General features: G+C 34.9%; 1 long non-coding RNA gene across 1 annotated transcript in view; it reads left to right on the top strand.

Moving 5' to 3' along the window:
• The window catches only part of LOC115942678 (uncharacterized), a 147,318-nt gene that overhangs the window by 100,577 nt on the left and 22,754 nt on the right, over nt 1–23,987 (top strand). The window contains exon 4 of the long non-coding RNA XR_014147035.1: nt 16,600–16,858. This is a non-coding gene — a long non-coding RNA (uncharacterized LOC115942678). The remainder of the gene's footprint in view (nt 1–16,599; nt 16,859–23,987) is intronic.

The following is a 23,987-nucleotide window of genomic DNA, read 5'->3' as shown; positions in this document are numbered from 1 at the left end:
CTAATGATGTAATGTATGGGGATTAACATAAGAATAAAAAAAAATTGGTTTTCCCTCCTCCTTTCTTCCCTCCTTCCTCCTTCTCCTCTGTTTCCTTTCTTTGTTCTCTTTCTTCTCTTTCCTTCCCTCCCTCTTTCTTTTTTTATGTATTCAACCAGTCTGTATTCAACATATACAATGTGCCGAACGCTGTGTTAGATACAAGAGATATAACTGTGAGCAAGATAGCTTTGTATCTGTCTTCCCAAAGCTTAGAATCAAGTTGAAATGCTTCAAACAAGCATTTACAATAAATTATGGTAAGTGATACAATGAAGAAAGAACACAGGTTTAGGGAAATGCCCAGGAGCAGCCCCTACACAGTTGTGGGCAGGAGTACTGCTCAGGGAAGAGTTTCTAGATGAAGTGGCAATTCATCTGAGACCCAATCATTAAATATTAGACAGGTAGTATTTCTAACTCTATAAGAATGGAGGCAGTTATTTATCTACTTCAGTAGACTGTTGGATCCTCTTTGTATGTCTGTTACCCACCAAACTGCCTGGCATACAGATGGTGTTTAATAAATGTTTTATTAATTAATGCAGAGATATATCAATAAATTAATAGTATATTGGTGAAATACAATTTGATACCTGAATTTATAAATTAAACAATTTTTAAAAAGCATGGATTTCAAGAAATATTAATACTCCCATATCTCCACTGCTGATCTTAGATTCTCTATTTTCTTTTTTTTATACCTTGTTATGTTTCTCCTCTTTTTATTCATTTTTAATGTTTTGGCCCTATTAGTCAACTCAAATCAGTATACATTTGATTTAACCTTCTGCCAATATAATTTATCAAGGTTCCAATACTTATTCAAAGTTTAATGACTTATTTTTGGTTATAATCTTATAAAACAATATGAATTTATAAATCTTCTGAGTAATATTTGCCCCTAATTTTTGTTTGTAAGGAAATTAGTCCAATAAAAGTCAGCAAAAAGATACAAAGAAACTGCCAAAACGTTTGGAGTATTAAATAATTACCTTGGGTATTGTTTTTAAAAACCTGAATATTAAGTTCTGCATGCATATGGAACATACACAAATTTATGCTGCTTTCAGTAGAGACCATTTAATTAAAGAAGAATGAATATAATTTAAAAGCTTATTCAAAATTCATTTGGTAATGTGAGGATATAATACACATGAAGTCACTAGACTCATAAATTCATAAATAAAGGAAGTAAATTAGAAAATAGCAGTACTAATTTGATATAAAACACCAAGTCAATGGGGCATCTAAAAATGTCATTCAAAGTTGGAATATAGTTAAGAAAATGAACTTTAAGATCTCATTAGGAACTGATCCCAATAAAATCTCGTAAGTTTTTCAGTTCTTAGGGTGAGTATTGGAAATTTGTTTATATTAGTTCAAATTGGTCTTGAGTATCTCATTTTCTTATTATTACATTTTCTCAATTATCTGAGAATTTAAATGCAGGAAAAGCAACAGTAAAGAATGCTAAAAGTGGAAGTGGGTCATAATTTCATAAATACTATCATATATTGTTTTTGAAAACCAAATAATTTTTGAGCACCTCAGAGGCAAAAATCTACAGTTTATATCAAAATTTGAAGAAGAAGAAACTTAGTTTGCTCCAAAAATCAAGCCTGATTTTTCAAGAGAAACAAATTTATTTTTCAAAATACCAACTATAACACACACATACACACACACACACCCCCTACACAGAAAATATGGGACATCATATTTTAGAAAATCAAAATATGTCCTAAATTATATTCTTTTTTAACTGATAAACATTTTTTAAAAGATTTTATTTGTATTTTGACAGAGAGAGAGAGACAATGAGAGAGAGAACCCAAGCAAGGGGAGTGGGAGAGGGAGAAGCAGGCTTTCCGCTGAGCAGGGAGCCCGATGTGGGGCTCGATCCCAAGACCCTGGGATCATGACCTGAGCCTAAGGCAGACGCTTAATGACTGAGCCACCCAGGCACCCCAAACTTATAAAATTTTATATATATTCTTTTAACAAGTTGTTTGATCATAGTAGGACTTTTTAGGAAGGGATTCATCTTGGATTTATAAAGTTTACCAGTTCTAATTTTTAATTTTTGTGCTATTATAATTTAAATGGGATACTGAACTGTAATAGCTCAATTTAGAGAACATGTGTTAATACCTTACCTAGAAATAGTCTATTAAATACAAGGTAGAAATAGTCAAATAAATCCATGTTCCTAATACTCTTATCTCATTTGTATCATTTGGTAAAATTCACAGAACCTGGTAATTTGAGTAAAAATGCAAAAGGGATGGAAAAATACATAAAGGCATATTACAATCTATATTTTTTTACCCAAAAAATGCACAACTTTAATAATCCTTTCCACATGTGGAAAAGAGTGTATAGTGTAGAGGAAACAAATCAGAAAAGAAGGTAAAGAAAACAGGCACTGGGAGGCTATATTGGGATATCCCATATTATTTGCTATCAAATATATTTTCAGAGCTTCTCTCTAAAGGGAGGCAGAAATGGGGTTCTATGCCCTAAGTGAATGGATATTTCCAATATGGTAATTTGGAGTCCTAACACAGCCATCATAGAACAAGCAATAGTTAAGTAATCCCATGGTTTAGAATCTACACTGATGGGAGAAGGAAGGGACAAGAGGAAGAAAGATTAGAAACTCGAATTAATCTGATGCCATGTGGTCCAATTACCCCTACATGGGAAGCACAAGGGAAATAGAGCTTTTGGATTTTACTTGGATGGAGGAGTAGCAAACTAAGGCAATTTCAGTTTACAATTTTGCTCAATTTTTAAAAAAATTACAGTGTGTTATTTTGCTAATTTGTTATTTAAATGATGGTGTATTAATTTCATTTAATAATATTAAAAAGCTACTTTCTCTACATATACTATAACCTTAAACTTGAAGATTGAGGAAGTTTGAACTACCTCCATTAGAGCTGGCACAGCCATGGCCAAATACTGGTTAAACGTTCAAGACTGAATGAAAAATAGAAAGTGAAGTTTCATTTTCTAATCTCTTTCCAAACTCCAATTTCTACACAATAAGATATATCCCTAAGGTATGATAGGAAAAGCAGCAACTTAGTCTTTAGATACAAAGAGAAGACTTGCTATTTGGAGATTTCAGTGTATCTCCTTTCATAATAATTTAATGCACTTACAACAAATTGAAGTAATTAGATTTTAAGACTTTAATTTGTCAGCCATAGCAATTTATAATTCTTAGTAGCAAGGTTCTAGTCATTGATATATATCAAAAGTATCCTCTTGGTATCAGGGGAAGGGGCTGATGTTCTTGGTAAGAATAATTTTGCCATAATGGAGAGATCAAATTACAAAGATAATCTTGAGTTAAAGGTGATTCAGCAAGGCAGTGGAATTGATGTCCCTATAAAAGGACATGGTAGATAGTTGCACTGGTTATACTTTTGTTGAACAATTGATTAGCTTTATAGTTTGGAAAAAGAGATAGTTATCAATTTTATTTTGGTGAACAAGATTTGGTCCTGAATTCACTACTTCACTTTGTAGTTGTAGACTTGACCCAAAGTTGAGTAAGTGTTTTATCTAATAAATATAAAATGTTAGGTGTATCTTGAATGTGGCTAATGAACTAATTTTCTCACAAATTGTTGAAGATAAAATTTCACTGTAATTTAGCTTTTGATAGTTTTGAGCAATCCCATTTTTCTGACACACAGTATATCCATCAGTGAAATATGGCCATTGTCTTATATTGAACTATGACAATACAATGTATCTTCCAACCTAGAACAAGTTTGAAAGTAAACAAGGTACTATTAATAATTATACTAGGATATCAGCCATAAGCCCAAACCATGTCAGACCCATAATTAAGGCATCATAATTATGACAGACCTGTTTTCCATGGAAATATTTTATGGTGGGGTAGGGATAATCAAAATTTTGATGTGATTGTGAGTTTAGTTTTACTTTGTTTTCAAATGAAACTCAATTTATGAAACATATAACATCTTGAAAAATGTTCCTAGCTTTTAATTTATGAGCATATTTGTTTTCTGTGAATTTCAGTTCTTCAAATTCATTCCAGTTTTTTATTTAAAAACCTTACACATTTAATTAACTGTATATTGAAATTTTAGGTGATACTAATATATACTTTATATTTAATATCCAAAAAAGAATAGAAAAGTTGCCAACAAATAAATCATTTGGAATATCAGTTGGTGATTTTGAGGGCATTAAGATTGAGTAGATATTGAATGTTATCATTTAGCTATATTGATTAAATTGTGTAGAATTTTTTTTAGGGGGAGACATAGGTTTATAATAAACCAAGTTATAAATTCTGCTTTTATGTAACAATTTATGTCAAATCACTCAAAAATTTTAATGGCTTTAAAAGAAACAGTATCTTGCTGTCTACTAAGTTTTTCTCCAGAAAGAATGATAAAGTTACTAGATTACAGAAATAGAACTACAACATTTAGACTAATTAGACAATGTTAGGGAGTTAACTTGACTTTGCAGACCTACCTAAACAAAGTTCTCTGTTGGAGGTTCTGTGTTATTATTCTCCTAAACAAGATGGCATTTTGACTTACATTTCTATTCCTTATAGTGCCTTGTGCATACAAAACCCTTTTAAATATCTGTGGACTGGAAAGTGATTATTTTTTTAAGTCTTACCTCTTGAACGAAATTCCAAATTCTGAGAGAAATCACTTGACTAAAACTGAGAGGGAATTTTTCAGTAACTGCTGGCCATTTTATAGTTATTTTTCTCATTCCTCATTTTAGATTCAAGCTCTTCAATGTAATTATCCAATCAATTTTAATGCAGAGAGATTTCTAGATAGACATTCATAGGTGCAATCCAGAGCTCCAAAATCACACTTTATCAAAATGTACTGATTAAAAGTTCTCCCTTGTCTTTTTTTATCTCCAGAAGGAGATGCCAATCAACTGGAAAGATCAAAGAGTGGGAACAGGAATAATTTTTTTTAAGAAAGAGGAGATTCTGATAATCATGAAATATTGGATAGTTTATGATTTAACATTATATTTTAAAATCTAAAAGAAGAATATATCTGAAACTAATATTACATTGTCTGGTTTTTTTGTTTTGTTTTTAGGATTTCATTTATTTATTTGAGAGAGAGAGAGCAAGTGAGAGAGAGCACAAGCAGGGGAAGCGGCAGGCAGAGGGAGAGGGAGAAGCAGACACCCCCCACCCTGCTGAGCAGGGAGCCCGATGAGGGGCTCGATTGCAGGACCCTGGGATCATGACCTGAGTGGAAGGCAGACACTTAACTGACTGAGCCACCCAGGCACCCTACACTGTCTGGTAACTAACTGGAACTTAAATAAAAACTTTAAAAAAATAAATTTATAATGTGAAAAAATCTTAAAGAAGGCAAAGTCAAATTCTCGAAAATAATACTTAAGATCTAATGAATATCAGAACCAAGAATGTTATATATAAAGAGAATGTACAGAAATGGCCTGGATCACAGTTGAAAATGCAATAGTTCACATTTATTAAATGTGTACCATGTGTATTATCTTTAAAGTTTATTTTGTTTTAATAGGAATGCTTCAGGATATTTTTGTCCCTATTTTACCCATATAGAAGCAGAGGTTCAAAAAGTCAAAGGATTTGCCCAGTAACTCAACTATTAGGTGAGAGAGAAGAGGTTCCAGCCAAGACCATGCAGATTTCTATCCAACTCAGCAGCTTTGGAGACCTAGGAACTAGTGTGGAAAAATAACTTCCTCCTTTATTGACTCTACTGCCCCATTTTAGAGATGAAGAAATTGAGGAACACAAAAGATGAGGCCAGGATTCTCATTTCTGTAGAACACCAAACTCTGTTTCCCACCATGTCATATTACATGATAAAAGTACTCATGTTTTGTTTTTTTATTAAAAATATTCAAAAGTAAATAATAATGTTTCAGTTTTGGCAGTGGAAAGAAAACACATATTTGGAATTTGAAGGGTATAAATTATCCAATGAAGCTAGTGGTTTCTATAGATACTTGAAATTCTAATGGGAACAGTGACATATGCAACATTAGTTTAAAACTTAGTAAGGAATACAAAAGGTGAACATGCAATTGTGTACATCCCTCTCCCTATGGCTTTTTTTGTTGCTATATCAAAGGACCATCATCAAGTGTTCTGACACAAATCACTGATTTGTGGTTCCTAACAGTTCTTTATATTAAAAAAAAAAAAAAAAGGTGGGGCATCTGCGTGGCTCAGTCAGTTAAATGCCCGACTTTTGATTTCGGCTCAGGTCATGATCTCAGGGTTGTGAGATCAAGCCCCGCTGTGGGCTCTGCACTCATTGTGGACTCTGCTTGAGATTTTCTCTCCCCCTCTACCCCTCCCCCTGCTTGTGCGTGTGTGCGCTCTCTCTCTCTTTCTCTCTCTCAATAAATAAATAAATAAAATCTTAAAAAAAGATTTAAAGTGAACAAACTATTAAACTGAAGAAAATTGTAATGTTGAAAAAAATTTCAAAGGGGATGATGATGGTAAAATTTAACATCAGCTATTCTATGTGAAATCTAGAGATCAGACTTCAGGTCCTCAAAATTTCCAGGCCATATTTTTTTGGAGAAGACTATTTTAGCCTACAATATATATAAAATATAAGAACAGGCCACAGTCTGCAGATTCCTGGTCTAGACTGTAGATAATTTGTTGAATTGGAGGAGACTGAGCAGAGTGGCATTCCTAACTAGTCCAGATATACCCATGTCTATAGTCTCCTATGTCCTACTTGAATCTTTCCAACTTTGGATCATCAGTGTCCATGGGCCTTTTGGCCCTCAAAAGACACCAGCTCCAAGACGCCTGCTTCCTCAGGTACTTTCTTCTTCGTCTTCAACTCCACGGACATTTCTTGTGCTGAGCTCTGTGGCTGTCAGCATGAAGCTTACTGCATACATTGGTTTTAAAAATTTTAGGAACCAGAAGAAATACACTTTAAATACTAAATATAAACACATAAAGACACACATGAAATAACTGAAACAGGCATTTCATGAATCAGATTTTACCCATATCATTTGCAATTACTGTTATCGTTTCTATTCTATTCATTTCTACTCCATTCCATTCTATTTTTAAAACTTGTTCCTGGAGACTCATCAGCGGGTCAATATCTACAATTTGTAAAACGCTGATTTAATTAAAATGATTGACACCAAGTTGTGAATATTCTATAAACTAGCTTACCCCTATGGTCCCCTCCACACACACACACACACACACACACACATACTCTGGGCTATTTGCAGTTGCTAAGAGGAGCCATTAGCCAAATGAATCATAAATTGTGGAAAGTGTGAAAGGTTTTTCTGAGCAGGGATTTCTAAGATTCTGTTGCTACTCAAGGAATTGTTTGTTGGGTCACTTCTTTCTCTTGTCAGTGACCCAGCACTCCCTCTCTACAAACAAATATGCATCCTATGGACTTATATTATAATGACACTTCTTTTCGGCAATGCAGCTATGATATGCAAAACTCTATCCTGATTTGTAGAGGAATCCAGCATAATATTTCTAAATTTGCATATGTTTAATATTCATTACTTAGGTTTTTGTGATTTTTTCCCCCTATTTCTATACTCTTGTCCAATAGAATTATATACTTAGTTATAAACAAGGCAGTATATGGATTAATCAGTCTACCATCGTGTTATTATTTTGTTTTATTGAAAATATACATTTTTATCCTTCTACTGATTACTGAGCATGCCCATAAAACAAAACCAAATCAACATAAATCCAGCTTGAAAATATTATGTCAGACCATACATTGTACCAAAACATTCTATGACTCCATCAGACACCCCCTTTCCGGTATGTTCTATCTTTCCCTGATGGCAGGCATTAGGGAAATGTAACTTCTGACTCAACCTGGGAAATAACTTGAGGAAGCAGTTTATAGTCTGGTGAAAGTTTTAAATCACCTTAGAGAAAATGATTCTGACTTGGAACTAGGAAGTTCCTGTTCAAATCGCACCTTAGCGTTAAGAACTATGTGGCCATTAGCATATTTATGAAAATAGGTCCAGTTTCTTACTCTGTAAAGTCAAAATAATACTACTCATAAACAGTCCCTTGTGAGGCAGTGATTAGCTAATACATGTAAGTTTCTTTGTAAACTTGAAAGCATCCTAAAACAGAGTAAATCGTCTATACATGAAGAACTGTGAAGTCATTTTTGTCCCTTCTAATTTCACTTTGATGGGGAAGCCACATCTAAGCTCTCCTCCTCCCTCCGCAGTTCTGTGATATGACGTAGCCTCTGTGCACTTCTCCCTCAGGAGCCGCATTTAGTTGCAGTGGGCAGCGTTCACACGTGTCTGTATTCTGAATGCCTCACTTACTACTTTGGGTGGCTCAAATGCACGGGACTTTGACAGTTGGTGGAGACAGAAATTTCAGCAATAGTAATAACTCGAATATATAGGCAAAATTTTTAACATTATCATGACTTATTGCTAGAAGACGCCAAATAAATGCATTAGACACACATCAGCTCGTTTAATTACCATTTTAAAGCTTCACTAGTTCTTTTATCCTTTATGTTTAATAAGCTATTATAACTGTTTCATATTATCTTCAAATTAAACTTTTCTTCCATTAAAAAATGAAACCTTTAAAAATGATTGAAATATTTTAGTGCATAGTTGAAAACTGTTTCAAAGTGAAAAAGTCACAGATAATTCTCCTTTGCTTTTCTTTCATATAATATGTATGTCATAGTAATGGAAGAAACTGTACAACAAAACTTGTATTTTATAAGGCAAAAACTTGAGACCTGCCATGGGGAGGGGAAAATGAACTCTTGTACCTTCCTAGGAGATGTGGGTAAAAGATATGAGTTAATAACAGCTGTAATGTATAACACACACAGTGGTATCAGTCACTAAGGTCCCTTGAATACAAAATATGATTTTATTGTTCTTTTCATTATTTTATTTTCTGATACTCAGATGACTGTGTTAAGTGAATTATGCTAACTCAATTTATGGCATATTATCATCAATGATTCATGCTCATATCTCTCTTGTTTTACTCATTTATTTATTTATTCCCTTTTTTTCCCCATGCTCCACTTCTATTCCCATTTATCCAATACTCGTTGTACTAATACCACTAATATGTTTAATGTGTATTTGACATGTGTATATTTTGGCAAATGTGTATCACTTTGTGTGTATGTATTTTTAATGTACTTAAGTGGTATTATACTCTATATGATAATCTCTATCTATTATCTTTCTTCACTTTTATCTTTAGATACTATGCTTTAAGAACATTCATGTTTCTTTGTGTACTTCTAATCCATTACTTCAACACTCAGTATTTCATACACAATATCCTGTAGTGTTTTCTTTTCTATCCTTCTAGTAGAATGCCACAAACTCTCTATTACTATGAATATTTTTTTTAAAGATTTTATTTATTTATTCATGAGAGACAGAGAGAGAGAGAGAGAGAGGCAGAGGGAGAAGCAGGATCCCAAGGAGCAGGGATCCTGATGTGGGACTTGATCCCAGGACTCTGGGATTATGACCTGAGCCGAAGGCAGACGCTTAACCGTCTGAGCCACCCAGGCGCCCTATTACTATGAATATTGCTGCAATGAACATCAATGTACACATCTCTCTGATGACTTCTGTGAGAATTTCTTATAATTATACACCAAGCAGTGGAATTCCTGGACTCTATCTAACTCATACATTATTTATTTTATTAGGAAGTGACAGAATCTCTCTAGAATGAGTGTAACAATCTACATTCTCAGCAGTAGCAGAAGGAAACTCATATAGCTCTTATCTATGCCAGTGCTTTGTATTATCTAGCTTTTTAGTTTTTTGGCCATTTAATAGGTATCATATGATATCTCATTGCTTTACATATATAATTCTCTGGTCACTAATTATAAACTCTTCCTTATGTTTCTTAGCTTTTTTTTAATTTCCTCTTCTGTTTTTACTTATTCTTACTTGTTTTTGTTTATTTGTTAATTTCAATTCCTTTGTCAATTTTTCAATGAGGGATGACTTGTTGGTTTGGGGGGGAGTTCTAGTTTTTGTTTCTCTGTCACAGTAGACTTCAAATATCTTTTTCTATTCTATTTGATATGTACTCATTTTGTTCAGAATCCATTTTGAACACACATTCTTAATTTTATGTAATTGAAACAAATGCAGTTTTTTGCCTTAAGGTTTGTGTCTTTGAAATTTTAAGAAACGCTTCTTTTTCATGAAGACACTTTCCAACATTTCCTACTGCTTTTATAGTGTTACATTTAACACTTAGTATTTAATTCTTTTGGAATCCTCTTTCGATGTAGTAAGCTCTCTCTTCTGTTCCACTGGACTATTGTCTGTTTCAGTCTGAGACCATACCATATTTATTATTGTGGCTTTGTAATCCATCTAATTATCTGGTTGGTCAATTTTATGGATGTTAGGGGATCATAAGGTCATGTGGTCCAAATTTCCATCTGATGCCCGAATCTTTTACAACATCCTTGTTGTATCATCCTCAGCCTGTGTTTAAGCAACTCTGTGGATACTTCTCCAAGTAATCCATCCTGTTGTTGACTAGGTGCCTTTACACATGATCGTTACACTTTGAAATGAAATCTATTCTACTGTAACTCCTACGCTTTCACCATAGCTAGTTCCTCTGGGGCAAAACAAAAGATTTAGTTTATCTAATATCTGATAATTCTTTAGCTATCATTGTGATCTTCAAAGACATTTTTTTCTCTAGGTTTAATATCCTCAACTACTTTATCTGTCCTCATATGCTTTGATATTTAGAAACATCTCAATTCTAACTATCCTCCTCAGTGCACAATCCATTTGATCTTTGATCCTTTTTTTTTTTTTTAAAGATTTTATTTATTTGCGAGAGAGAGAATGAGAGACATAGAGCATGAGAGGGAGGAGGGTCAGAGGGAGAAGCAGACTCCCGCCAAGCAGGGAGCCCGATGTGGGACTCAATCCCGGGACTCCAGGATCATGACCTGAGCCGAAGGCAGTCACTTAACCAACTGAGCCACCCAGGCGCCCGATCTTTAATCCTTTTAAAACACTGTATATGTAACTGGAAAATAATTCAGATGTGGTCTGAGAAGCATACAGTATAGTGAACTTATTGTCTCTATTCATGTGGACTCTTCCTGGGTGCTCCTTCCATGGCTAAGTTAATATATCTCTTAAAAATTGTAGAACATCTTAAGGAACAAATAAAAAGAATAATCAAGTCTACTGACTACTGCCACTGGTATGAATCTTAATCTCTTTAAATAGAGAAAAAATAAAGCAGTATTTTTAGTGCAATTAAATTTATGATTTTCAAAATCTCCCTCCTACGAGCAAATTCTCAGAAACCTTTGACTTGCTATCTGTCAAGATATGCACCAAGACTGGTCATTTCTATGGTCACACTTCACAAAACTGCCATTAAGGACAGTACATCTGCTATTTTAGCTTATTTCACAGGAGATCTAGTTTCCTTGGACCACTCCAAGTTAAATTGGCCATAATAATGCCCTGACATGTCTCTTTCCTATCTTTAGGCAATATTTCCTCACACATCATTCGGCTCTCAGCATGGAAATAGCTAGGAAAATATTAGAAGGATGATTTGCCCCCTCTAGGCAAGAAGGGAGAAAAACTTAAGAACTAGTGACAAGTTCCATGTGAGGAGAGCCCAAAATGTGACAAATCCCGTCAAGTATATGACACAGTACTGCAGGCCTGTCAGCTGACTTTCAGTGTGCTATTAAAGGATTAGTTTCATCGCATCCTCATGCAAATTCCAGCTGTGTGTCCTGAAATCCAGGGAAAAGGCCCAGCGACATCATGGTGGGTGGTGTTCATTGAAGTTCATTGCAATGAATTCTCTTAGTTCTTTTTCCCATACATTCTTGCCTACACTCTTTGAAAAATAAATACTTTTGCTGCTTTAAACTTCAACATATTTCCCTAAGCATTTCTAGCCTATTTTGACAGGCTGCCTTTAGGTTGTGTTGGACAATCTAAGCAATTTGGCTGAATGCATTTAGAATCAGCTTAGAAATCTGTGGAGCTTTGTCTGATTATATACTAGCATAATTTATCTCATCCTTCAAAAATCTAAGTCGAAGGTTATTTCTTCAGTGACGTCTTCCTCTGCTAGAATTAATGCTTTGCCTTTTTATGCTTTCTTCAAAGACAATTCACAACATGGTTATAGTATTTATTCATTTATTGAGAAAATCTGAGGGCCTATTACAAATCAAACTCTGTGTTGGGTGCTAAGGGTATATAGTTGAACAAAAGTTAACCCCTTGCTTTAAAGAAACTTACAACCCAGTTGTGGAGATAGACATGTAAACATATGCTTGCATAGCAGGAAAATGTATGACCATACCAATTAATTTAACAAAAACTTTGTTTACAAATTATAATAATAATAAAATAAAAATTAAAGGTAAACATGATTTCAACACAGTGTGGTAACTATAAGTGTAAAGATATGTGCAAGAGATGGAGTTTTTATAGGGAAGTGATCAAATTGCCTTGGATTTGAGTCAGTTAAGTTTAGCTAAATGAGACATTTGACTTGGGTCTTAAAGAAAAAGGAATTCACTTACAGTCCAGTTTGTTTGGTATGTATTGGCTTCCTCCTCCAAAATGTTGTGCTCCTTGGACTAGAAAACATGAGTTCTTTATTTCTGAATTACTACTGCCTGGCAATGGAAATGGATATATAGCAAGTGGTCAAAAATATGGATATAGGTGTGTGTTCTTGAGCCAGGGACTATGTCTATTCTAACCATAAATGGTGAATAGCTTACATTCAATAAAACATCCCTCCTAGTTAACCACATAAATAAATTAAAACAGCTGGAAAAAAAATCCATTAAACTATAAAAAGGAGAAAGTAAGGGAAATGCTGGGGGCACTTATTAATTAGGATCAAGACCTATAGTGAGGCCCTTTTCCTACTAGTCTGTCCCTGTCCTGCCTGATCATTGTTCCTCAGGAGGACCGTGAATTCATGCAAGCTTCCCATGAAGGCTTTGCTTTCCTGGGCAGCAAGAATTAAACATGCAAACTTGCTTTTTCCTTCATCACATCCCATCCTTTTTTCCCCACAGAAGCTTTGCACTGTTCATAAAGACAAGTTGTTGTAGCAATCAGGAGCAATTTTAGATACAGGTTGCAGATGGACCTGGATAGAAGAGAGCAGTCCCTGGGATTGGAGAGGAGGTTAGGGAGATATAGGTACAGAAATAAGTTAGGAGGGGTCAGTTGGTAAGATATCCAACTAAAGCCTGGTTCTTTTGACCATATTAGGCATGTTAAATTAGCCAAGCTGTTTTACTTTTTGAGCAGTGATGGGTGACCAGTTGAGAGCAATGAATAAAACATATTAGAGTGATGATTTGAGTTAGATCTTCTTCTCTGGAGACCAATATAACTCTTAGACCAAAACAAACAGGGGCCTTCCTATGGATTTGGATTATATTTCTGGAACTTTCTAAATCTGCCAGTGCTGGAACATGGTAGGGGAGGGGGAAGAGGTTGGAGGATAAAAGTAGGCAGCAGTGCTATTCTGTTATTTGGGCAGATACCCAGAGCCTGGGATCTGAAATATATGTGAACTCTGAATCTATTTCTTCCCTTTAAGGTGCTTTCCAACCCTCCACAACCATATCATGTCAGTAGGGTTCAACGCATGCCTCAGGAGTTTCAAGATTTGTGCATATGAGGTCGTATACTTCCTTAACCAGGCTGTGGTTCCACGAGGGCCTCTGGAAAGTGGATCACTCTTCTCTAGTATATATTTTTTTTTTACCAAATTACTTGAGATAAGAGATCAGGATGGTGCTAACACACTGACTTAGGGTGAGTCCCATTTACCTTACACCAAGGATAAAGATACTTTACATGACTGATTGAACAGAAGACAAATGTCTAAGTACCACCTCTCTGTCCATCATTCTAAATCTTCATCATTAAATCATTATATTTCCCATGGGCTATTAATTTTGTAATATATTTTAAAGTCAAATTGTTGGAAAATTCCTAGATTCTGGAAGAAAAAAAAAAAGATCTACGTAGCTAAGACTCTGTTGAGCACTAAAATGAAATGTGGTGTGGTGCGTGCAGCTGCAGAACTCAGAAGGTGGGAGCTGGGGACCATCTTTCTGGGCAGCAACTCTTCATAAACACATTGTAACCAAGCAGGAGTAGAACTTGGTGGTACCACAATAAGAAAAGCACTACTACAGTGTCTCAAAGGACTTTTTCCCTTAAAGAGATGGTTATAACTGAAATTTGAGCTGAGCAAAGACACTTTTGATGTTGCTCTGAAATATATTTCAACCCATGACTACTTGTTTTTATGTATGTATTTATTATGTTATTTGTATAATTTATTATAAGTGTCTAGAATGTGTGCTAACAAGATTTAGAGTGCTTCGATTTTTTTTCTCCTGGGGGTGGGGGAGGTGGGGGGGGAAGGCTTGAATAGAAGATCAAAGCAGAAAAAATAAATCTGCGAAGGCAAGGGTGATGTGGTGTGCAATAACCAGCATCAGAAATCTCAAAGGTGCTTCAACAAGGCTGCCTCCAGCCAAAGTGATGATGTGCATCTTGGGAACTTTCCACGAGTTCTGTACTTTAAGCAGCTTATTCATGTGTCCCTAATATAAAGGTCACAGTGTGTTCTATAAGACTATCTCAAGGACATGGAGTCTGAATCATTAATACAGATCCACCCAAATCACAGACTCTTTCAGCCTGAAAAGTACATAGAGCCCATTTCTGCTAAGTAACATTGTTCTATTTTATTATTAGTCACTTCTGTTAATCTCTTACTGTGCCTAAATTATAAACTTTATCATAGTATGTATGTATAGGGAAAAAGCATAGTATATTTGGCTTCATACTATCCAGCTTCAGGTATCCAGTGGGGATCTTGGAATGCACCCCCTGTGGCTAATGGTGGGGGAGGCTACTGTACGTTAAAAGGATTACACACCATGGCCAAGAGGGATTTGTTCCATGGATTCAAGAATGGTTTGATATTGCAATTGTGGTGTAGCACATTAACAAGATGAAGGATAAAATCATATGATCATCTCAATATATGCAAAAAAGCATTTGGCAAAATTCCTCATGCATTTATGATTAAAAAAACCATCAACAAAGTGAGTATAGAGGAAATATAACTCAGTATAATAAAGGCCATATACACCAGCCACACAGCTGCCATCATACTCAATGGTGAAAGGCTGAAAGTCTTTCCTCTAAAATGAGGAACAAGATAAGGATGCCCACTCTCATCACTTTCATTCAACATAGTATTGAAAATCCCCACCAGAGAAATTAGGCAAGAAAAGGAAGTAAAAGGTATCTGAATTGGAAAGGAAGAAGTAAAACTGTTACTACTTGCAGATGACATGGTATTATATATAGAAAACCCTAAAGACTTCATCAAAAACCTGTTAGAACTAATGAATGAAAGTTACAGGATACAAAATCAATACACAAAAATCTGTTGCATTTCTATATACTAATAATGAACTATCAGAAAGAGAAATAAAGTATTCTCATTTACAGTTGAATCAAAAAGAAAAAAAAAATACCTAGATAAATTTAGCTAAGGAAGTGAAAGACCTTGAATACTGCAAGACATCAATGAAAGAAATTGAAGACACAAATAAATAGATAACAAATAAATAGATATTTCTTCTCATAAATTGGAAGAACTGATATTGTCAAAATATCCAAACTACCCAAAGCAACCTGCAGATTCAATGCAATTCCTATCAAAATTGCTATGGCGGTACGTCTGGGTGGCTCAGTTGGTTAAGCGTCTGCCTTCTGTTCAGGTCATGTTCCCAGGGTCCTGGGATTGGGATAGAGTCCGCATTGGGCTCCTTGCTCAGCAGGGAGCCTGCTTCTCCCTCTGCCTGCCACTCCCCCTACTTGTGCATGCTCTCTCTCTCTGACAAATAAATAAAATCTTTTAAAAAATGGCATTTTTCACATAAATAGAATAAACAATCCTAAAATTTGTATGGAACCACAAAATACCCTGCATAGCCAAAGCCATCTTGAGAAAGAAGAACAAAACTGGAGGCATCACACTACCTGATTTAAATCTATATAGCAAAACTCTAATAATTGAAACACGGTGTTGCATTAAAAAAAGACACATAGATCAATGGAATAGAATAGAGAGTCTAGAAATAAACCCATGCATATATGGTCAATTAATTTATGACCGAGGGGCAAAAAATATACAATGGGAAAAGGACAGTGTCTTTAATACAAGGTGTTGGGAAAACAGGACAGCCACATACAAAGGAATGAAAATGGACCACTATCTTATAGCACACATAGAAATTAACTCAGAATGGGTTAAAAACTTGAATGTATGACCTGAAACCATAAAATTTCTAGAGTAGAAAATGGGCAGTAAGTTCCTTGACATAGGTCTTAATGATATTTTCTTTCTTTTTAATCTGAAAGCAAAAGCAACAAAAGCAAAAATAAGTAATGGGGCTACATCATACTGAAAACCTTCTGTACAGCAAAGGAAATCACCAACTAAATTAAAAGGCAACATTCTGAATGGGAGAAAATATTTGAAAAATCATATATATGATAAGGAGTTAATACCTAAAAGATATGAAGAACTCACATAACTCAATAGGAAAATAAAGATTAAAAAATGGACAGAAGATGTGAATAGACATCATTCCAAAGAGGACATACACATGACCAACAGGTAATTGAAACTTTTGTTCAATATCATTAATCATCTGGGAAACACAAGTCAAAACTACAATGAGATATGACTTCATACTATTAGAATGACCGTTACAAAAAAGAGGAGATATAACAAGTGTCGGAGAGGATGTGGAGAAAAAAGAACCTTCATGCACTGTTGGGAATGCAAGCTGGTGCAGCCAAACAGTGTGGAGAGTCCTTAAAAAATTAAAAATAGAAATACCATGTAATCCAGCAATTCCACTTCTGGGTATTTATTCAAAGAAAACCAAAACAATAACTAGAAAAGATAGATGCCACCCCCATGTTCACTGTAGCATTATTTACAATACCCAAGATATGGAAACAACTTGAGTGTCCACTGATAAATGAAAACTGAATGGATAAAGAAATACATATATACATGCATACAATTCATATAATAATATGTAATAAGAAATATATAATATATAATACATATAATGTGTAATTGCATGTATATAAAATAAATATATAAGAATGCATATAATATGTAATAATATATATGTAATGGAACATTATTCAGCCATAAAAAAGAATGAAATCTTGCCATTTGCAACTATATGATGGACCTTGAGGGCATTATGCTAAGTGAAATAAGTCAGACAGAGAAAGACAAATACTATATGATCTCTCTCATATGTGGGATCTAAAGTAAAGCAAAATGAAACAAGAACGAAGCTCATAGATAATAGAGAACAGACTGGTGGTTGTCAGAAGGAGAGGGGTTGGAGACTGATTTCTGTTTTTATTTTTATTTTAAACTGTTTAAATAATAATAATAAAGAATAACATTAATTCTGTGTTGCATTATATGGCTCCCTGAAAATATATTTTAATACATACCAATATATGTAAATATATTTTAAATATATCTATATCTATATATCTAAATGTATCTATATCTGTATCTATATCTATATTTATATCTATCTTATACCTGTTTTAGGCATTAGTATTTATATACATAAATATAGCATTTGTATATATATAACATTTGTATATATAGCATTATATACAGCATAGATATATATATATATTTATATATGTATATAAAATACCTGTTTTAGGCATTAGTTTTATTTGCCTAGCTCCTGTAAGCACTTAAATTTGGAAAGCCTAGGTCAAAAAAAAAGGTCAGCTAGGTAAAGAAGTCAAACTGATGTGAAGTACAAGTAAAGAAGTTGGGGGAGAATACTTCTAAGTATTTCTAAGAAATATTGAAAATAAAGAAATTTATAGGTTGAAATATTAATGATATTAAGCATTTACATATATTGCCTGCTCTTAATTATCTTAACCAAAAAGGTATTTTTCCTAATGCATCAGGAGTTACCGTCATCTAGCAACACGTTCAAAATGATTTCAGAGGCACAAGTAAACAAAATTGTGTTGTAGCTAGAATTGTGGACTGGAAGGAATAGGACATGTATTGGCCTATGGGAGAGGGGTAAAGGCTCCATAATTTTTTAGGTAAAGTAGTCAATTCAATTAAATATCACTTCAAAGCCTTTCCTTTGAGACCAACTTCTTTATCTTTAACCTGACCTTCTCCTTGAGTGTTCGTGTTTAAATTGTTTATTGATACCATGCATGATAAAGGTCACAGTCAGTAATATGCCCTATTTCATATTTTACATCATGCAGGTCTAAAGTTTCTGACCAAACCCCAAAGGAGTGAATGTTAGTCACAGAGTTTGACATTAGGAAAATAATTGAATTTGCCTGGCTCTACAGTATAAAATGATTTGAAGGACAAAGAGGACTAATAGTCTGATAGGCCAAGTCAGAAAGAGGAGGAGTGTTTTGAGAATATTTGTTATTTCTCCCCCGCAGAAAGCCATACTTCTATAGATGGTTATGTGAAATACTTAGGCAAAAGATCTTAAGCCAAACAAAGGACAATCTTCACAGTTTTCTCTTAATTTTCTGGGTATTTTAGGAAAATTCATTTCAACAGGGGTGGGAAAGAACAAGGAAAAATGGAGTGACTGGAATGGACTGAACGTACCATTTCTTCATTTTTATTTTGCAAGTAGTGCAACATTACTTCAGGATAAAGTCAAGTTGGGACTGTGTGGTTTTATGGAAAAATAGTTGTGGTTGTAAACTTACCAGGTTAAAATCAAAGAATCATTTAATTTTTCAGAATTTCACAAACTTGAGCCATTTTTACCAGCTTCTAAAATGTTTTGAGCATGTACTATGCTCCAAGCACTATTCTAAGCACCTTAGATGTGCTCTCTTAATCTGTTCAATGACCCAGTGATGGACAGTTATATCCCTCTTTTTTTTTTTTAAGGGATGTTCTCTTTATTTTATTTTATTTTTTTTAAAGATTTTATTTATTAGAGAGAGACACAGCGAGAGAGGAAACACAAGCAGGGGGAGTGGGAGAGGGAGAAGCAGACTTCCCTCCGAGCAGGGAGCCCAATGCGGGGCTCGATCCCAGGACCCTCTTTTATGAAGAAGAACCTGAAGTCCAGAGTCTAGATAGTTTGCCCAATAGCACAGAGCTAGGATTTGAACCCCGGATTTGAATCTCAGTCCAGGTGCCTTTCTCACTGGGTTTCTGACCGCTCAGCCTGGAACTTAACATTTTTCCTTTGCCACATCTAGAATGCCCGAGAAACACTTCCCTTCTCAAAAGTCTATAATTAATATTGCAAGAGTCTTTTTTTTTTTTTTTAAGATTTTATTTATTTGCGAGACAGAGAATGAGAGACAGAGAGCATGAGAGAGGGAGGAGGGTCAGAGGGAGAAGCAGACGCCCCGCTGAGCAGGGAGCCCGATGTGGGACTCGATCCCGGAACTCCAGGATCATGACCTGAGCCGAAGGCAGTCGCTTAACCAACTGAGCCACCCAGGCGCCCCAATATTACAAGAGTCTTAAAAATACCTCTAAAGTGAGGAATGAAGTCTGCTCCTCGCTTTTTATTTTACCAGTGGAGAAACAGGGCGCACGCACAGTCTCATGCTGAGGTAAGTGTCCCAGGAGCAAGGGCTCAGGACCTAGGCCATGTTTCAGGATTCCCAGTGGTCTCTACACTAGATCAACTGATATTTCTTGACTGTTTACTGTTTTCTGGACACCATACCCATTTTATTTGCTTCATCTCATTGCATTTCCTCTCAAAATATTATGCGAGATCTCCTCAAACTTTCTGCACTTTAATGTTTTATTGGAAATCTTCCCTTCACCAAAAAATAAGCGCCACATTTTTAGACCTATCTTTTTCAGAGCAGCCATCAGAGTGGGTGCAAACGTAGGTGGATGGAGTGAGAAGTCACTGGAAGGAAACAGACGAGGCGGGCAGCTTGACATAACACATCTTTTCTTTTCCCTTGCTCTGAGGAGCTGACAGTAATTTACCTGAGATTCAGCTAGATCCTCCCTGTTTCAATCCAGTTTCTTGCCTTTTCCCACTATACCCTCATTTTCCCCCAAATGATAAAATTTGTCCCGGGTAACTCTTCCATGCTTTAAACATGTCTCAAGATACCTTTAATAAAAGAGTCAACATGGGGCCCTAATTGTCTCAATCTGCCTGTGCTGTTTCTATTCTTGCAACATTGTAAGTGTTCTACCTCCCTGTATAGAATAGAAACTCTCTAAAAAATTATGATAGCTTTATATGTTTTATAAATAGGTTATAAAATTGAAAAGTCTAGACAGACTCATAGGTATTCTTTGATAACAAAATATCTATTTGTACTATTGACTTTTCCTTGACTTGTTTGTACCTTGAGGAGTAATAGTCTGAAGGCTAGGGCTGAAATGCCTTTATTATTATTAACTGAAAAGCAGAATGAATGCCCTTTGACCTTAAAATATAAAGTAATAACAGCAACGTGAAGAAAGCATATTGTCATTGTTAGTGGAAAATTATATTGATGAAGGTATTAAAAGGTAATATACATTTTTTTTCACAAGATTTTATTAAAGATCAACCTTTATGAAAACAATCCTAAAAGCACCCTTCGGACTTTCTTTGTTATTCTCTTTGTTACCTTTACAAGGTTCTTTCAGCAAGTACCAGTTTTATTTTAAAGTTTTAATCAATATTTCACACAGTGAAATTTTTTTCTTTGACACAATGAGTTATCAAAGTAGTTTTTCTTCCCGAGGCAGCTGCTTTGAGCTGTAACTGACAATAGATCTCATAGATACTGTGTGTCAAGATTAGATCAGATGCCATGGGGATTCCTTTTCATGTTTGTGACTCTTAAATCAGCATAAGCAATACACAAATTCCTCCATTCTAAAGGTGAGTTTTCCTCAGTGGAATGACTATTGCTGATCGTATTTGATTTTCATTACTTCAAAAACAAAATAGAACTGTATAGCTGGAAATCATACCTGAATATATACTTACCTGACACTTTCGTTTTCTCCAAAAACTACAGTAAAATTTTCTCCTTAATATATTGTCTACAGTTTCAATGGTCTATGCAATTAAATCTTTCAAGTAAAATATTAGTCCTCTTTCAATACAAACTCCTTTCTTATATTGAAAAAATAGAAAAAGAAGATGAATTGCCATCTATTCCTGAATATATATCTGTTTGATTTTTATGTTTAATTATAGTTCAAGTTTCTGATTATATTTGTGCCAAGAGAAGCGTCATTCTCCATTAAGACTCTGAGAAAGGTTATGGTATATTGGTTGAGTGCAGCCTGACATTAGACTTTTGTGGGCTTGAATCCTGTCTTTGCCCCTTACTAGCTGTGTGACCTTGGACAAGTTCCTTAAATTCTCTGAGTCTCATTTTCCTTACTTATAACTGTGCCTGACTCACTAGCCAGGAAGAAGGATTTAAATATAATCCACCTAAGAACTTAACCCTGTTCTTGATACATAATGGATGTTTCATACGTATTAGTATCATTATTATTTATGTAGTAAGTGAAAGGAAGAATTTATTTTCACTACATCCCCCCCCCCAATTTTTATGCCTTTGAGTATTTTATTAGCCTTTTTTTTTTGCAATGAAGTCTAAGACGTAAAATAATGTCATTTCCTGAGAGTAGAAAGCAATCGGGGTGTAACTAATTTGACCTTCTAGGGGTAACATTTTACACATGGATTTTCTTAAGCAGTCAATATTCTTTTAATATTATATAGCTTCAGATTTTTATGATTTCAATGTTCTGTGACCAGCCAACCAAAAGTATTCTTAAAGAAAAATGCCAAAGCTGGTAGGTTCCAAGAAAAACGTACAGTGGGCTATGAGGGAAATTTGCTTCCGATTCAGCTAATACAGCATTAGGCTCTGTTAGGGGAGGTAATGGCTGTCTTTATTATTGATGACCATCTGGATGCTTCCCTGCTTCAGAAGAATTGGATAAGTAGAAGATGAAGTCATTTTCTAAAGCTTGGCCCACTGCCTTGCACTCTCTTCTTCACTCTGACCGTTCAGACAGTGGGCACATAATAGCAAGAAAGGAAGTGTGATGCTGACATGAAAAATGGGGTTAATGAACCACGAAGATGAATAATACAAACAAAACCATTTTAGCAAAGTAGAGTTTGCATCTTTTGCTCCATAAACAATAAGCGTACACTCCAGAAATTAGCCAGCTTTTAAAATTTTAATTAATTTGAAATGTTAAGTGGATCGTAGGTATCTACTTCCTTGTTGAAGGCTGCAGGGAAGTTAATCATCAACAGAACTTCTGGGAAAGGGAATTTTACTGCATCCAGGAAATCTCACAGATGGGAAAATTTCATATATGATGTTAGTACTTTTAAGCAGGGTCTAAAACATTCCTTTACATAATCCTGTAATTAAGGCATTCTATGCCATAATTTTCTGCACAACTATTCAGAAAATATTCAAGAGAACTACTGATATCCTAACTACATGAATGATAAAAATATATTTTTAAAAAGTATATGATATAATTATTTGGAGAATTAAGTGTTTATGGAGAAGGACTGAAAGGGTGTTTCAGGTAAGGCCTCCTTCTTCCCCTTGGCTAGACTTATTCCCAGAATTTCTGTTCTATAGGAATTATTATATCCAAATCACACTTTTGTTTTCTGAATAAATGTATTTCTTTAAGGATGTGCAAGTGTATTAGAATAAGCCTCTTTGCCAAGCAAAGGTCCTTAAAACAATGGCTTATTCCTTGTATGCATTACCTCCCCCAGGTGAAAACAGTCAGGTAGGTTATTCCAGATCAGCTCCTATCCCAGAGAAATTTCCCGTTTGATCCTAAAGAAATTATCTAAAAACAAGCTTCCAAGCCAGCGGTAATCAGGAATTAATTAAAACAAAAAGAAAATGTTTAGAAATGCCATTAAAAGCCTGAAAATGGGCAAAACAAAAAAAACAAAAAGTGGATAAAAACAAAAAAACAGCTCCCTTACCGTTTTACCCTCATTTCGATCTGGAGAGTATGTTGGTGTGTTTCTAGTTTATACAGCTTTAGGTGAGCGAGGTGATATCCTTTCATGGGGGCCACATGTTAGTTTATGCCACAGGGGCAGTGCCCACACAGGTGAACAATGCCCTCACTCTGTGATGCTAAAATGTGACTGCCAATCTCCATCTACAAATCCTCGGTCTCTCTGTGGTACCTGTTCTCAGAGAAATGTTACTAAAGCTTGGAAGTAACCTCTTATAATAGAGCTGTCCTGGAGAAGCTTTTTATCCACCTCACTGACAAGCATATCACATTCTCTTAGTCTAGGAATAACTATCTTTCAACCACAGTCCATCAGCTTCTAAAAATGAAAAAAAAAACAACAACAACAACAACAACAAAAAACCTACCTATGAATCTAGCTCATGTTATGACTCATGTTAGTAAAAGTGAAGAATCTCTATCTTCAGTCCAAAAGGCTAGTTTATAAATATTTAGAATAAATTAGTAAGAGAGACCATAAATGTATAAAATAATCGGATATTCTTTATTGAGAGAGTATTATAATTTTATCTTTAAAAGAAGGGAACCTTCCAGAAATAAGACAGTATCTGATAAAGAGAAATTCTCTGTGGATGGTTTTTAGGGTTTTCCATCCCAGAACACATGTATTGAAGCACACGAGCAACTTCTCTGTATACATACAGCGATATTTCTGTTGGTGTCGGCTATGATGGAT

Source organism: Leptonychotes weddellii, chromosome 7 (genome assembly GCF_054177405.1).
Source record: "Leptonychotes weddellii isolate Sample4059 chromosome 7, ASM5417740v2, whole genome shotgun sequence".
Classification (NCBI taxonomy): domain Eukaryota; kingdom Metazoa; phylum Chordata; class Mammalia; order Carnivora; family Phocidae; genus Leptonychotes; species Leptonychotes weddellii.
This window is presented reverse-complemented; position numbering and strand designations above follow the sequence as displayed.